This window comes from Coturnix japonica, chromosome 12, assembly GCF_054131305.1.
Source record: "Coturnix japonica strain WE chromosome 12, WE-NBRP24, whole genome shotgun sequence".
Lineage (NCBI taxonomy): Eukaryota > Metazoa > Chordata > Aves > Galliformes > Phasianidae > Coturnix > Coturnix japonica.
The window spans coordinates 7,925,905-7,942,128 of record NC_140674.1 but is presented as its reverse complement, the minus strand read 5'-3'; the positions used below and the strand labels follow the sequence as shown (position 1 = coordinate 7,942,128).

The following is a 16,224-nucleotide window of genomic DNA, read 5'->3' as shown; positions in this document are numbered from 1 at the left end:
GTAGTTCAAACTTGTCTTTGGTGCTCGACTGGTCATAAACTCCTCTTTGTACGAGGAAAACAAAAGGAAAGTCTTAGCACTCAGTAAATTATAAAGTGAAAGAGTAGTGTTGTTTATAATTGTACCAATATTGCTACTTCTTGTCTAGCTTTGAAACTCCACGTTAGGTAGAAGAACTGCAAGCATTTTATCTTGTGAAATTGGAGGCTGCCTTGAGTCCTAAGTTTTCTTGGGCTTTGGCTGGTGCCATTTGGACATGGGGTGTGCACTCCACTGCTTGCTTTCAGAAAGGAAGAGAGGGACAAGTCAAGTGATAGGAAATCATGTTTTCTCAGTAAACAAGACCAACTGCTGTTGCAGTGTATTTGGATACTGAAGCTGGCTCTTTTTTCATAAGTGCCCTTTGAGTTTTTAGTGATGCAGGCTGTCAACGCTTCTTTTGGAGTTTAGTAAGGGATCTTTCAAAAGAAGTCCTTGTGGATCTGTTTCCCTGGATGTCAGTGATAATATTTACCTCCTTCCCCTCTGCCATGGAAGTACCTCTGCTGATTTAGAAAATCTTGGTGTCTTTGTGGTTTTAGGAGGACAAAACAGAGGTGCAAAGTGCTGGCATTTAACCTCAGCTCTTGCTTTGGTGCTCTGGTGAGATGTTTATTTTATTTCCTCATTGGAGGGGGAACTGGGATATTTTTTTTTCCCTTCAAGCTGTCATGACACAAGCTGAAAAAATATAGACACAGAGGGTTTTCTCCTGAGCCTTTTCACAGGGTGTAAGAAAACTGCAAAGCAGAGAGAAATCGATGACAGTATTTGTGTTCACTAAAATCTCACTTAGGAAGAGTCTTGTAAAAATGGAAAAAAAAAAACAACCCAAAAACAAAAAAACAAAACCTGAACTTATTGAACAAAATGTGTTCATTTGTTTTTGTTTAGTATCAGACTTAAGTGTGGTAAAATCAGAAAATGATGAATTAAATTAGGTAATGATGATTTAAAAGAGGTAAAGTATAGAGGTGAATTTATTTATTTATTTTCACTCCTTCCACATATTTGTTAAAATCCTAAAGTCTTGCATTGATGTTCAACATGAAGTTTGAAGGCTGGGATGCGTAGTTTAACTGATGATACCAAGACCCTGAGACCAGAGTGGATGCTACCAATTCTGGTGGTTGAATTGAGAGACTGAACTGTGCCAGTTGTACTGCTGAAAAACAAAAGGCCTACTGAAAAAAAAAAAGTATGTGTCTGGAAAATTTGATACTAAATTATTAATGCATTTGATAAGATTTTCAAACAGGTACTCTATATGATGATAATCCAGATTAATGGGGATAGGATGATGGTGATAAGATCGTCTAAGCTGAAACTGAGCTTGCAAATACTGTGCTGCCATCCTGTGTATGCTGGGATCTGCCTCAGAGGGCAGTAATACAACTGCTCTTCCTGCCACCCTGTTTGCTTTACCAAGTGCATTCCAAACTCTGGCTGTATTTGAGCAGCTCTGATGAGAATTCTTTTTTGAGTCAGATTTGATGGTGAAGCTCAAAATGATGGGTTTTGTCTCAGGAGGTTGGATTTGTTGGGCCTGCATTGCTAACAGGAAAAAAAACCACAGATCTTTATGTTAGTAAAATGCAATTCAGATCCTTCCTGTTTTTAGTGATTAAATCCATTTCCAAACCAGTAGTGGGATTTGGGGTACTTTGCTTGTCTTTCAAGGTCTTTGAGTAGAGAAGTCTTTAAAGAGGCTGTGCTGCTGTAGTACAACTTGTGCCTCTGGAAGGCAGCAGCCCACCTGCAAGTTGCAATGTATGATGTAGCATGTGGCTTTAAGATGCAGTGAGGTTGTGGTGGAGGCACTTCACCTGGAAGCCTGGGCAGCTTTGTTTTCTTTCCTTTGGACACTGGAACCTAGCAGGATATAGTTGTAGTGGCTGAGCAAATTATCACCACCAGAAAAATCTCTTGTTCCGTTTCCTTAATTATGTGATGAAGTAAAACATTCATTTAGTAGCATTGCTAGAATTTGGACACCAGTTTCACTGGCAAGGTATGATTTGCTGAGACTCCAGATCTGAGCTGCATTTAGGCTACAGTTACAGTAGGTGCTCTCATCTAATAGAAATAAAATCCTCTTAAATCCGTGTTAAAGCCTGTCTAGTCTTGTGCAAATGCCTGAAACTGTATTGTAGTAGTGAAATTAATATTCCAGATTATTTCTTGCTGGGAATATGGCTGTGAAAGGTACAGTGGGTACAGCACAGTCACTTGGAAGGGCAGGCAACATTCGTGAACCAACAAGACTCCTCAATTCAAATGGCATTTCCACAGAAAAATAGCAGTGCAGATGGTATGATTTCATTTTTGCCAAGCCTGGGTCAGTGTTAGATATTTGAATGTTCAGAAATATTTGCCATAAAAAGAACAGAATATTTTTATTAGTTCACTCTTGTCACAAATGGGCATCTGTAAAACTTCTGCGTATATTTGAATGGCCCATGGGGGACTATCTCCCTTGAGGACAGAAAAAGGCACTTTTCTAAAGGTACTGAATGTCTTATATTTGAGCAGTGGAAGAAAATTTGTATTAAGATGTTCTAGCTGCTACCCATGTACTTGGTGGGATTGCAACAGATGACTGTGAGCTTTGACAAGTTAACATGGGCTTAGGTAGCAGTGCTGAGTTTCCGGGAAAAAAAGTTAAGAGACTGCAGGGGGAAGGAAAAAAGCTGCGCTCTGATTAATCGCCTCATCAGCAGTTGGTGGCATGCCCCATACAGCCTCATCATTCCCAGGCAAAGAGATTCTCACATGACATGGGAGATGCCCAGGGTAATGAATCCCAGCAGTCACATTAAGGAAAAAAAAAAGTGAAGGTTTTAATCATTTCTGCACTTTACATTCTGAAGTTCTTCTGTATCTTCTAGTTCAGAGCTTCTCACCAGAGCCTTTCCCAGCCCCTTCTCCTGGGTGGTTGACCAGTGCAGGTTTAAAGAAGTGATGCAGCTGTCTGCAGATAGACTGGGAGTCGGGCTGCCAGAGAAACAGCTCTTCTGCACCGATGGAATAAACAGCTTAGTACACAGGTAGCCTTGACTAAAGGAGCTACTGAACAAGGATTTTTTCTGTCCTGTTCCTTGACATCTATCTAGATTTTTTCCTATATTTGGGTGGAAGCCTACAGTTCTTGCACAACTTGATGATCACAAATGTTTTCCTGGACAAACTCCAGTGCATTCTCCCAGGAAAGCCTTATTGGAGCTTTTGAGTTCTTCTGCTGGCTGGAATGATTGTGAGACTGAGCTGCAGTGAATAATTTCTCTTCGAGGTAAAGCAGTTCCATGTGAGGTGGTACCTCTGCAGCTGTGAGCAGCCTCGTTAGATTTCTCATGGCTGTCCTGACTCCTGGTGGCCGCTGAAGACACTTGTCAGGCGTAAGCGATGCTTTTCTTAGAGGACTGATCTTCCCCCCAACATTCAGCAAATCTTTATTGATCGACACGTGGCCATTGCTTGTTCTTTTGCTTTGCAGAAGTCTCCATTAACATAGAAAGTTTTTTTGTTTTTTTTTTTTAAAAAAAAACCAAAAAACTAATGTTGAAATTGGTCTTGCATGAATGACTTCACAGTGAGTGCTTTAGCCAGCAAAGATCCATTATAGCAATTAGCCTCAGCTGTCCTGTGTGCAACTTACAGCTCATGTAGCTTTGCGTCCTGGAACAGAACTGGGATGTGAAGTGTCTGAGGGGTTTCAGCCTGGAGAGATGGATGAGAAGAGAATGCGCCTATGCTTAGGCCCAAGTCTTCCATTCTTGCTCTTTCATTACCATACTCTGTATCTGGTGTTCGTGTTTTTTAGTTACCATGCAGTGATGCTGGCAGATGCATGTTCCTCTCAGGACATAATATTGGTAGATCAGTTATAAATATTTCTGTATTTGCGGAAGCAGAAACTCTTCCTTTATTCTCATCTCTGTGATGTTCTGGTAGGACGAGCTATGGAAGTTACAAATTCATTTCTGACTTCACAGTTAATACTTAGAGTCCTTCTGCAGGATTAACCATTTGTAAACAATATGGAATTACATAAAACTCTTAATATGCTCTTCATACTTCAAATATCATCCCAGAGTCAGGTTTAAGATTTAACTAAGGAGAAGTTCACCACTCTCATTTTAATTCCCTTCTGGCTTTCCTTCTCCCAGCTGGAAGATCCCATCAGCACATTTCCTTACAGCATTTTGCATTGCAGGTGCTGGAGTGCCACACACAGTCCAAGGAGCTTCATGTCACTGTCAGCTTCAGAATTGTTCTGAGCAAAGCCAAGCTATGCATAATGTACCTTTGAGTTACTCTGTACTATTACAGCTGGCAGTGAGCTTGCAGAAAACCTCAGGACTGATGCTTGCTTTGTTCAGTGAAGATACCAACATCAGAGTCTGTGTAGTGGGATTGTTCCTGAATATGATAGAGTACAGGGGTCTGATGAGAACTCAAGATCTTCATTTTGGTATCTAAAGAAGGTATGTAATCATCAGGAGATGAAAGGTTAGCAGAACACGCAAATTTAACCCTACACCTTCACTATAAAGATCAAATGTCACAGCCATTTAGTTTCAATGGTTTTCTGGGGAGAACTCAAACGGCACTTAACAAGAATCAGATGTACAAGTTGCTTCTCACTAATTGGATTCAACAAAATCCTGAAGGTTTTTTGTTCTCATTCTTAAGTGGAATCTGCCAGTTTGGCCAAGATAGAAACTACCTCCTTCTATCTTGGAACAAAAAATTAGAGGCAGGTGGGAATCCCCTCTGAGAGAGGTAGGCAGGCACCCAGGATCTGCAGCACCACCCCAAAGGGGCTTAGCTTTGTGAGTTTGTCTGTAGTGTGCAAATGCACATTTGGACTGCTTGCATTTGTCCATTCTTTCCATTAAAGAGATGGCGTGCTGCTTCCAGAAGGGGTTGTTCTGCTTCTCTGCCACCTGCAGCACCTTGCAGCTCTGCTCTCTATCACCTGGCACACACTGTCCTGCAGCTGTGTGGTCAGCAGTGCTGCAGAGCAGCCTGGTCAGAAATGGGGCAGAGCTGTGGCTTTCCAAGTTGACATTTCCTAGGAGCTGTGTTTGTCTGCTGGTGAGTGGGCAGACTAGCGTGACAAGCTCGGATTTTAAGAAAGCTGCCTGTGTCATTAAAGGGTGTGTTGAAGATGCTGAAGAACAAAGGAAATAATTTAAAGCCTTCTCTGAGGAGCGGGAAGTAGTGGTGAATGGGACAAGCAGTTGGCAGTGATGTAAGAGCTGGGAACATGAGGAAGTTTGGGAGAAGCAGAGGGAGGGACACCTTAGGGGAGGAGAAGGGATTGTTCTCCAGGGAGTGGGCTTTGGTGAGAGGAGGGAGATGTGTTATGGGGGTGTCTGAAATCCTGCCAGCACATTAACTGAATCCCAGCATGTGCTCCAGGGTGAGGAAGTGGAGGGTGCTGTGTAGAGCTGGATGTTGTTTTAACGCAAGTATTTAAAACCTTTGTGCTTGCTACCAGTCAGAATACTTGAGTTAAAAACCTTTGGTCATACTATGTCTGTTTCATGCTTTTTTTTTCTTTTTTTAGAAGGAAATCTTGAAGTAGAATACAGACAAGAATGAAACTGTGGGGAAATGACTGCCTAAGCTTTTGGGATGCTGTGGGAGGTTTTGGGGCTGGGACCGGCATCATCTTAATATAGCAGTGGCCCTTCCCATGATAGGGTGACAAATAGTGCCCTGCCAAGGAGTTGTGGGGGCTGCAGAATGAGGTAGTTGCAGCGTGCTCAAATGCAGCAACTTTCACATGCTCCTGTCTCAGCAAAGCAAAGAGGAGGAACTGTGTGCTTGTCAGCCATGACCTGGAGACAAAGCATGGTGGGCCTCAATAAGAGGTGCTGCTTTGATACTGCAGCTCATTCCTGTGCCATACAGTGAGCTGCACTATAGGACTTAGCTACCCAGGAGAGCATGAGGTGGTGTGAATGACTGTGTCCATGCTGCCAGTGAACATGTGTGCCTGCAGTGTGCTGAGCAGTTACAGTTTTGTCTGTGTTCCTGGGGGATCTGGGTGTACTGCCACAAGTTTTCCTGCAGAGCATGAGCATGGCCTGGCTGACTATTGAGAACAGGATGTCTGTATGGGAGAAGCAGCCAATGTTCCTGCAGTTATCTGTGGAGATGTCACCTGCAGTTTAGTTGGTTGGAGGTGGCTGCTCTCCAGGCAGCTACGGAAGAAATGCTGATTGAAGCTGCCTGTGATGCTAAATGTACCAGGCTGCTAGGGGGGCCTGCAGGAACTGTGAGGTGGTGCCAGGCCTCCCCTGCTAATTTGGTGCATATCCTGAGAAGAGATTGGAGATTGGCTTAATTTTAAAGCTGGCTTCCTTCTGTGAAGCCCCTTGGGAAGAACAGCTGTGTCTCCTTGCAGCTGCTTCTGGGAGTTGAAAAATGTGTCCCTGTCTCAGACAGTGAACATAGCCTCTTTTATTTATGAGAGTGAAAAACAAGGGGAAATACATTGTTTTAAGAAGGACTAGAGCTGTGGAATGCCTACGAGCGCTGCACTGTGCTTGCAGTTTCCCAGCTGGTGCTGCTGGAGGCCCAGCCCCACTGCCAGCCCTTCTGCAGACAGCAGCAGTTGTGCTGTGCTGGCAGTGTCCCCTTGTCCCAGTGCCTCCCGCTGGGGCTCCTCCTGCCGTCCCTGCTGTTTCGGCTCATCCCTGTGTTTGTCATTTCTCTGCATGGAAAGAAATGGGCTGTTTTCTGTGCTCTGACACCAGTGATTCCAAATACTTTCACTGCTGAAATGTTCCGCGTAGTGAGAGAGGGAAAGCACAGTGGGGAGGCTGACAAATGTCTGTAATCTTGGATACGGAATTAATGCATGAGGACTTTGTTTGTGGAAAAATACATATTTTGAAAACAAAACCTGTTTGTGTTTTGGAACAAGTTGCGTGCAAGACTTGGTTCCTGTTTGTTTGTTTCCTTATGCGATATTGTTGATTTGTTTCACTGCAGCCATACAAGCTTTTGGTTGGAGCTTTTTGTTTTGTGTTGACATGCAAAGGAATTTTGTATCTAAAAGTTCAGCTGCTTTTGACTGCTTGAGCTGTTCTTGAGCCTAGGAAGCACAAATAGCGTGGAACGTGCAGAGGACAGTTAAGCCATGCAGTCAGCCCTGTAAAGGCTTTTTTGCACGCCTGTTCTCAAGCATGGAAATAGTCCACTGACATGCTAGAATGTTTTTGAATATTACCATGTGTCCGTGTCTTGAGCTCATGGCACTTATAAGTGTAAATATTACAGAAATACAGCCATTCTCAATTTTGGAACAGGTGTGTTTTGGCTGCTCTGTCCAATGTTGGTTTTTTTTTGTTGGCTAAGCATTTTGTTCACGGGGAGACCTTAAAGTTCTGAAGGACCAAAGTGATATTACAGACCTTGCAGGTAGCCCAGAGGAAGAAAGGCGTCTCGTAGTCTTGTTTGTGCCCCATCTACCTGTGAGGCTAATGTAACTACTGAATCATTTAAGGGCAAGGGAAAACATAATTATAAATAGGAGTGACAGCACAAGAACGTTGTTTCTGTGAAGGACTTCAAAGGGAAGAGAAGAAGCTTGAAAGCCATGGCTGAGCAAAGCAGTGAAGGGAGTGATGGGATCAGAAGGCAGCATCCAGCAAGCCAGATATTGGTGCTTTATTAATAATAGGAGGGAAAAAAACCTACATGAACACATGAAAGTCAATTATGAATATGGTATTAGCTTGTAGAAAGTCAGATTATTAAAATCTGGGATCTCTTTCAACATATGGCTTGCTTTTTATTGCTTTTTGTTCAACAAATGATTTGTCAGATTTAAGAGCTAATCTTGTTCTGTAGTGATTGCGTACTACGGTCTGCAAATTGGAATTAGTTCTTGTGCTTTTAAAAACCTTGCAATATGTGCAATCATTTCTTAACGGGCTCATTTTCCCTAAAATGTTTGGGAGGGCTGTGTCCTCATTACAAAGTTACGACAGATGTCAATTCTGCCAGATGTTTGGTAACTGCTTTCTGATCTTGAATGGACAAACACTTTGTAAGGAGGTGGTTTTCTAAGAAATACACCATGAAATGAAGCAGATCCACAATCAGGGAATGTCATGTAATATTTATTTTATGCTTAATGACAAGGTCCCAGTTGTAACTTTTCTCAACGTGTATTGTAAAAATGCCTTGAGGTATTTTAGCGAGGAGGAAATGATGGGGGAGAGCACGTCAGACAGCACCACCTACTGTCCCGAGGTGGGATGTGAAGCTGCAGTGAGATGGTCGGAATGGTCTTTTAAGCCTCTCTTGGCAGTTCTGGGGACTCATACAGTGATGTGTTAATCGCTGATTTTTGGGAGCCACCATTAAAACTCTGAAAAGCTTTGATTGCAGCTGCTTTCATTTGGCATCCTGAAATATGGTCATGTGAAACATCAGGACTTCCCTTCTAGACAAGTATACTGTGGTTAATACAGGTTTACTATCATTGAAATATTTAAAGCTTTCCTGAATTAATCCATACATTAATGTATAAAGTAAAACATGAACACAGTAAAAGTATACATCAGTGCATAAAATTAACACATGATCAAGCTTTGATAGTCATCACTTGACAGTCTACACACCCTGAAACAAATTGCAGATAACTATCAGTGTATACTATTTTAGCAATAGTAATCCAGCCTGTGAAACTGTTCTAACTAAATCCGAGTAAACAGCAAACAGATCAGGTGAAGTCTGAAGAAGTGGTGATTCTTCTAGATGACAGTGGTGCTGGCTCAACCACCCCTAGAAGGTGCACTGCTTAAAAACAGGATATTGAGTGGAACCAAATGAATAGGAAAGTTGGCCACGAGGGCAGGGAACATAATAAAACAACAACAACCAACCACTACAACCTTCCTCTCCCCTCAGCCCTCAAGAAATAAACCTGCTATGTGGACTTCACTTCTGCCCTTGTTTGCAGTGAGTTTGCAGACCTGTAAATAAAGGATGAAAATTTAGAGGTAAGGTTTCCAAGTTTACCAGTTTTGAATTAAAAGGTTTGTGTACCTGGAATGCCTTTCATGGAGAACTACAGCACAGTGAAACAGCGTGCAGCACTGAGTGCAGGACTGTGAACAGAGCATACCTGTGTGCTGAACTCAGCTCTGCCTGCCCAGAAAAGGGCTGCTTAGAAGAGCTGAGAGATGAGTTTGGGTTTAAGATTGGGCTTAAGATGGGATTTCTGAGAGTACAGGGTTGTCTGGCAGAGGAGTTACAAGAGAGGCCTGGAGGCAGCATGTAAACAGGCTCTTAAGCTGTTCAGCCATGTGTGCAATTCCTGGGTGAGAGGCTGTGTTGCCTTAGCTCTCATGGGGCTCATGCTGAGGAGGTGAGAGCTGCCCAAGGGCAAGGTGTGTTGCTGTTGGCACCATGTCCTGCTTATGCCAAATGAATAATATGCAAGCTGCTTGCAGTGACAGGGGAGCCTGCTTGTATCTGTCTGCAAATGACTACAAATGTACACATACCTGCCATTGGGCTTGTTAGGGAGGAAGATGCTTGCTGGGAAGTGCGAAACTGGGTCAAAACTCTTCCATACTTATTGGATGTTGCGATCTGGTTTTGGTTCAGTTCCCTTTTCCATTCATTCCAGATATTTATTTTATGGCTGAGATGATAGAATACCTTGTTTTTGAAGACTGCACAAATGCATTTAATTGATTTAAGATGTATTTATGGCTACAATGTAGTAATTCTCATAGCAGATACAGAACTTCAGAAAATTCTACAGTATGTAACAATATCTTAATGTAACTAGACTCTTTTCACAGGGCACATATGGTATATTCAAACAGCTCTGTTTTCATAATCATGGTTTTATGATGCGTCACCTCTTGTGTCCCTGAATGTGGTCTTAGTGAGGGCTGGGGAAGCAGAATCCTTCCTTGTGTAAGAACAGAACGAGTCTGAGACTTTTTCACAAGGCTGAATGTGTAAAGCCTATGGGGCCAGATGAAATTCATCCCAGGGTACTGAGGGAATTGGTTTGTGTGGTTGATCTGTTCTCCATCATATCTGAAATGCTGTCAGGTGAAGTCCCTGGTAACTAGAATAAAGGGAAACATTGTGGTGTCTTTCTGTGATGGAGAGATAGCATCAGTGGGCAAAGAAAGGGTATCTGTTGTCATCTACCTGAACTTGTGTAAGGCCTTTGGCATGGTCCCCCACCACATCTTTGTCTTTAAATCAAAGATATGGATTTAAAGGCTGGTGGATGAAGAGTTGGTTGGAGGCCATAGCCAGAGGGCTGATGTCAATGACTTTGCGTCCAGGTGGAGGCTGGTTGTGAGTGATGTCCTTGGGGTCTGTCTTGAGACTGATGCTCTTCAATATCTTTATCAGTGACTTAACAGTGGAACTGAGTGTACCCTTAGCAGGCTTGCCCTGGCGATGCAGCCCAGGATGCTGTTTGATCTTCAGGACTGCAAGAGTACACTGCTGGCTCATGTTAAGTTTCTCTGTCAATCAGAACTTCATTGATTCTCAGTAATATTTTGCCAGGAGTGAGGAATTGGAGGGCTCACTTCAGTGTAAAATATGAAACACTTTTCACTTCAGATTACTTAAATTATTTTCTCTGAAAATCTAGTTTTGCACTTTTCTAATTACAAACTCTGATGCTGAATCAGATTCTCTGTTTCTTGAGAAGTGTGAGTAACTTGATAGAGTATCTTAATTGGTGCAACATTATTTGTCTCTGTGCTCAATCTGGCCCTGGAACTTGAGGTTCACGCATCATTAACAATAATGTGCTACTGGAATGATTATGGAATCCCTTTGGTGCTGAGGGGAGCAGTAAACACATACCTAGCCTGTGTTTTTAAGAACAGGTGGCTTAATCTTCACTAAATAAAGCAATAATTTCAGCATATTCTGGTGATTACAGATAATAGTTATTTGGGTAATATTAGCTTTTTCAGGTGTGGCATCTTGTTCTAGGTGTTGTAACCTGTCGTTTACTGCTTCAGTGTATTCAGTTTTACGTGGTAATTGTCTTGCTGAAAACCAGATTATATATTATTTAGCTGTCAACTGTATTGGAAAAATGCCAAAAAACTCTTAAACAAATGTTACTCAATAAGCAACAGTGAGAACTTGAAAACAAGTTGTCTTCTTGCTTCATATTTGTTAGATGGTTAATAGTTGCAAAAATATATATATATATCTGAATTAGACCTTTCTGCCTCATTGTCATCTGAGTGAGTCATCTTATGGTCTTTAAAGGAGTTCAAGTTTTGTTAACATGGCAAAAGGATCTCAGACGTTACAAAAAGACCCTCAAACTACTTTGACTCAAGGAAAAGCCCCAGATAGCCCTCAGTTCAGCAGGGGGCTTCTCGATGAAATGCTCTTGGAGTAGAATTTTGGTGTAATTTGTTTGACTTTGACAACTCGTCAGGAAAATGCTAATGGTCAGCATTGCTTAGAGTCAGAAACAGGAATCTCTATTGAGCTTCCTTTGAGCAAAGCAGGGAATGGTCTGACCCACTTCTCTCACACCACTGTGTTGTATTTTGTTTGCACTTACCCAGCAGGGATGAGCTTTTCTACAGATGTACCATGACCAAGTTTGCATGTATGCTGACTTAGAGGAGTAAGCTTAAACCCAGTTTTTGGGCTACATCCATTTATTATAATCTTGGTAGTTTTTCCAGGACAGCTGGCTTGTTTTAGGCACTGATGTGCTTCCCTGTCTTCAGAATCATGCAGGATTTAGTGCATCTGTCTCTATATACATGATATGTGTATTGCTTATGGGGGGGGGGAGGGGGGGGGCAATTTAATTACTTCTCTGACTTTCCATAACCATGGAAGAAAAAATGGTGGGGACTCAAGAAAGATATCCAGTTTCAAAGCTGAACTTGGGATTTTCCGAAAAGCTCTTGGGACTTCAGAAGCCTTGGTTGTATGCTTGCAAGGCTCCCATGTCTTTTGGTGTAGGATAAGGCTACTCGAGGTCAAACAACTGAGCTTCTCAGCTGCAGGGATGCCTCACTTCCTGCTTCCCTGAGAAGCCAGCCCTGCTTCCCACCCTACCCTCCTGCTCATCTCAGCCTGAAAGAACTTGTTGGATTCCATATGTATTATTTTCCCTGTCAGAAAATGACTCCCACTCGAAACAGGATTAGGGAGGTTGGCAAAGAAAGAGTGAATTTAATTATAGGACAAAGCAGCATACTCTCCCCCAGGACTCTTGGCTTCAGTTGTCATTTTTGATGCTTATTCTTTATAAGTGGTATCTGGTTGGCTTGTGTTCCTTTTCATCTGATAAGATGGCATCCTCTTTACTCCTGTGCTGTTGCTCTGTTGTACAGATTTTGGATATTGATGGACATGATAAGCAATCCACAACACACGGTGACTTCTGCTTCTAGCTACAGTGAGATTATGACATGGTGTTGTGATCCCATCTTAGTTTAGATGTTGTGAAGGATCTACAGCATGAAGAAAGTATCTCTGGGACTTTCTCAGTTGATAGAGAAAGGTGAACATCTCCAGAGTGTTTTTCAGATGTCAAAAAGACTGAACTCTTTTGTACACACACACACACACACACACACACACACCTTCTATCTAAAGGAAAACCCACAGTGACAGAAGTCCTAAAGACTGCTGGAATGAAATCAGAAGTTACAAGTAAAAAAGCTAATGTTTGGGCATTGATTCTGTAACAATTATTACACATCCTTTAACTTCGTGTGCACCAAAGTAAATGAAGACCTTGTAATATACTGCAGCATTCTGTGATGCTGATTCTGAGGTGTTTTGCTACTCAAAGAACTGAGACTGACAGGGTATCCTTGAGCTTTGGGAGAGCTGTAGGGGATACTGAAAGACTCTCATTGGGCTTTGCTCTCTGTCTGGCAAGTGAAAAGGTATGAAACAAAATGTGTGTCAGGTCTACCGTCTTCCTTGCCTTTAGGAAGCCTGTGTGGAAAGCTCTGTTATCCTTACATTCTGTGTGCATTGGTAAAAGGAGCTGTAGGCAACACCTTTCATATTGACTTTGCAAAGAAACAGAATAAAAATTCAAATATTCCTTGATAAACTTGCAAGACATCTTGTTTTTGTATATTGGGATGGGGCAATGAAGAACTATAATTTTATCTGTCAGTTATCTGGCCTTTGATATTTTAGATGCAAAACGCACTCCTGTATTAATTGCAAAACGACACTGATGGTAAAATGGGAGAGGGGTAAACCGTACTTTACAGTCTTGCATTAAGCAGTTATTGGAGAGGTGGAAGCCCTGGAGAAAGGCCTTTAAGACTGAGATACTGCACACCTCATCCAAGCTCTTCTGTGTTTCTAAGTTCTGGGTGAGGATGCCTTGAAGCTGATGAAGGACTTTGTGAGTGTAATAAGTTTAATGCAGTTACTGAGAAGTGGCATTTCTGAACCACAGAAGCATAGATATATACTAAAAGAAATAATGCGTACTTTATTTCACCCTTATCAAAACATCTTGATAAAGTTGGTGAGATTTGTTGCTTGCTACATAAAATCAAAACACAACCTGTTTCAGTCTTTTAAGTATGAAAAGGCATTTATTGTGGGATGTTTTAACTTAATCTTCATTATTCACTTGGGAAGTGGTTGTGTACTGTCTCTTTTTCTGATCAGCACTAGCTGAAAGGCTTTAATTGCCATCATAAAATGAAGAAAACAATACTTAACATAAATAGAGATTAGTGATGCTCTGGTTCAGAGTTCCTGCTGTCCAGCACAAAGATTGCTGAGGAGGAAGAAAATGACAAAAGAAGCTTCACATTCTTTGCTCACGCTTTAAAAATCCCCACAGCACTTAGAAAATAGCTGCTTGCTTGTTTTTTGCTATCTGCATTTGCCATAAGAGGACTTAAGTAAAACATTCAACAGACTGTAAGAGAAGTGTATGTTGTAGTTGTAGAATTAATTAAAAGTTTAACTTTGAAACTTGAGAAATCTGGGGATGTTTAACATCCCTGCTTCTACGAGCGGATAATTGAGACAACTTATTTTATTCAACCTTTCTCTTCCCTTGAACCTCATTTTTATCTTCTGTTTCCATACTTCATACCAAATAGCTGTGGTTCTTCATATTTACACTCGAGTAAATGTTTCCTCACATATAATAATTACTGTAGAAGTAAAATTATGTAAATTAGATATTTGCTTCATTCTACGCTTCTTTGTATGGTGGAACAGGGGAGATGTGAGTTGAGTTTCATTAGTTCTGCCACCAAGAAGCTGACGGGAACTCCGAAATAAAGAATATTGCTTGTTGGGACTTGCAGAATTTCTTCTTTCTATTGGGTACTAAAGGCAAGAGAAGAGTGAGTGCTGAATGTTATCAGCGTTACCCATTTTATCTGCACAAAAGCTTTGTCTAAATGCTGACATACATGGCATTGTAGAAAATACTGTGTTTAAGATGTGTGTGGCTGTAGCTTACACCTGTGCATTCATGTGTTGCATTTCAATGTGTTGCATTTCAAATGTTTAAGAATAGCTTTTTCTGAGCTAGAACAGAAAACAAAACAACAACAAAAAAAAAACACCCATAGTCGGTCAGCGTTCTTCGTTTGCTGGAGAAACGCTGCTCCCTAGCGTTCAGTGATGGGCTGTTCTGGGAGCGCTGCACTCCTCGTACTGCCGCAGTCGCTCCGTTGTCTCATTTAGGTTGATGTGACTTGCAGAGGAGGTAGTCACTGGATGGAGGGACTTTCAGCGGGTATTCGCTGTTATGCAGGCTGTGCTGACTTCTTGCTTTTGGCGATCTACTTGCTGGCATGCCGTCTCTGAATGGCAAACAGACACTACATCCTCCTGCTGGACCCAAATACTGGTCGGAGTGTGGCTCAAGATGAGATATTTTATCCCCCCCCCCCCCAGGAATTAAAATTGGAATAATACTATTTTAAAAAAGCCAAATTTCCAATATGGGGTGAAGAGCCCTGTGGAAGCATACTTGTCTTAGGGTGCGGACCAAACAGGGGAAGGGCAGAGCTCTGCAGGAATTAGGAGTTAAGCACCTTCAGCAGAACAAATATCGTTCCTTTCAAAGACTGAATCTATGATGAGTGCAGGTTTTTTGCTTGCTTATTTCCCTATGCTGTCCTCTGCTGGACTCTGCTTTTTTTGTATTTTTATTTTTTTAATTATTTTTTTTAAATCCAAGCATTTTACTGTAGTGATTGCTGGTGGCTGTAAATTGACAGAACTAGGAATAGAACTGAGAACCTTCTATTAAATAGCAGCTGTAACCTAGCATCCAGACCTTTGTCATTCACTCTTTCCTTACCTTGCTGTGAGGCTAGGAATATAGAGGCCCAAGCAGAAATGGAGCAGAGTCATGGATCATATGAGTGTGTGTTTGCCTCATTCTCACACCTCAGTCCACATCTTCCCAGGACTTCTCAGAACTCCTAAATTACCACACGTTAATTAACACAGTGGTGCTTCACGTCATGCTTAGTGATGCTCCATAACACCTACTAGCTAACAGCCGTGACTCCTGCATCACATGTAGGTACATGGAATTGCAGAGGGTGGGATTGGGAGTGACAATGCATTCCTATGCAATGCAGTTCTGGCTCTAGTGAGAAACCTCTGATGACAGCAATGATGAGCAGTCTCTTGGTGGTCTCAGTTATCCTCCCTGCTGTGAAGCTTCTCTTAACATTGAACTGAAGTTGTCTGTGCTGTATGCTAAGCCTGTTACTTTCTGCAGGTGTAGTTACCAGTTTATTCTCTTCCTCTGACCAGCAGCCTTTGTAGCAGTGTGTCAGTGGGTGAGCGAGAAGTCATTCCATGTGTTTGTGACTTTATCGGGACAAAAAATGAGGATGAGCAGTGGTGCTGTTCTAGCCACAGACAGCTTTATGAGCCCCATTAGCAGCCCTACTTCTGAGAATAAGGGTTGTCTTGAAAAATTCTCTTACAAGGAGAACTCTGTATAACTCTAGTGGGATAGAACCATCTTTTTATTTGGTAGCATTCTTTCTCTTTCCCTTTTTGAATTTTAGTATTTATTATGTTTAATATAATATGCCTGAATGTATAAGAAGTAGTTAAAATGTCTGCTTTAATGCTTTTGTTACTGGTAATCTTAATACATTGAAAGTTACTCTCATATCTGAG

General features: G+C 41.8%; 1 protein-coding gene across 1 annotated transcript in view; it reads left to right on the top strand.

The window, feature by feature from the left end:
- Positions 1-16,224, top strand: part of EPHA4 (EPH receptor A4) — a 231,670-nt gene that overhangs the window by 15,633 nt on the left and 199,813 nt on the right. The gene's annotated exons all lie outside the window — the stretch shown is intronic.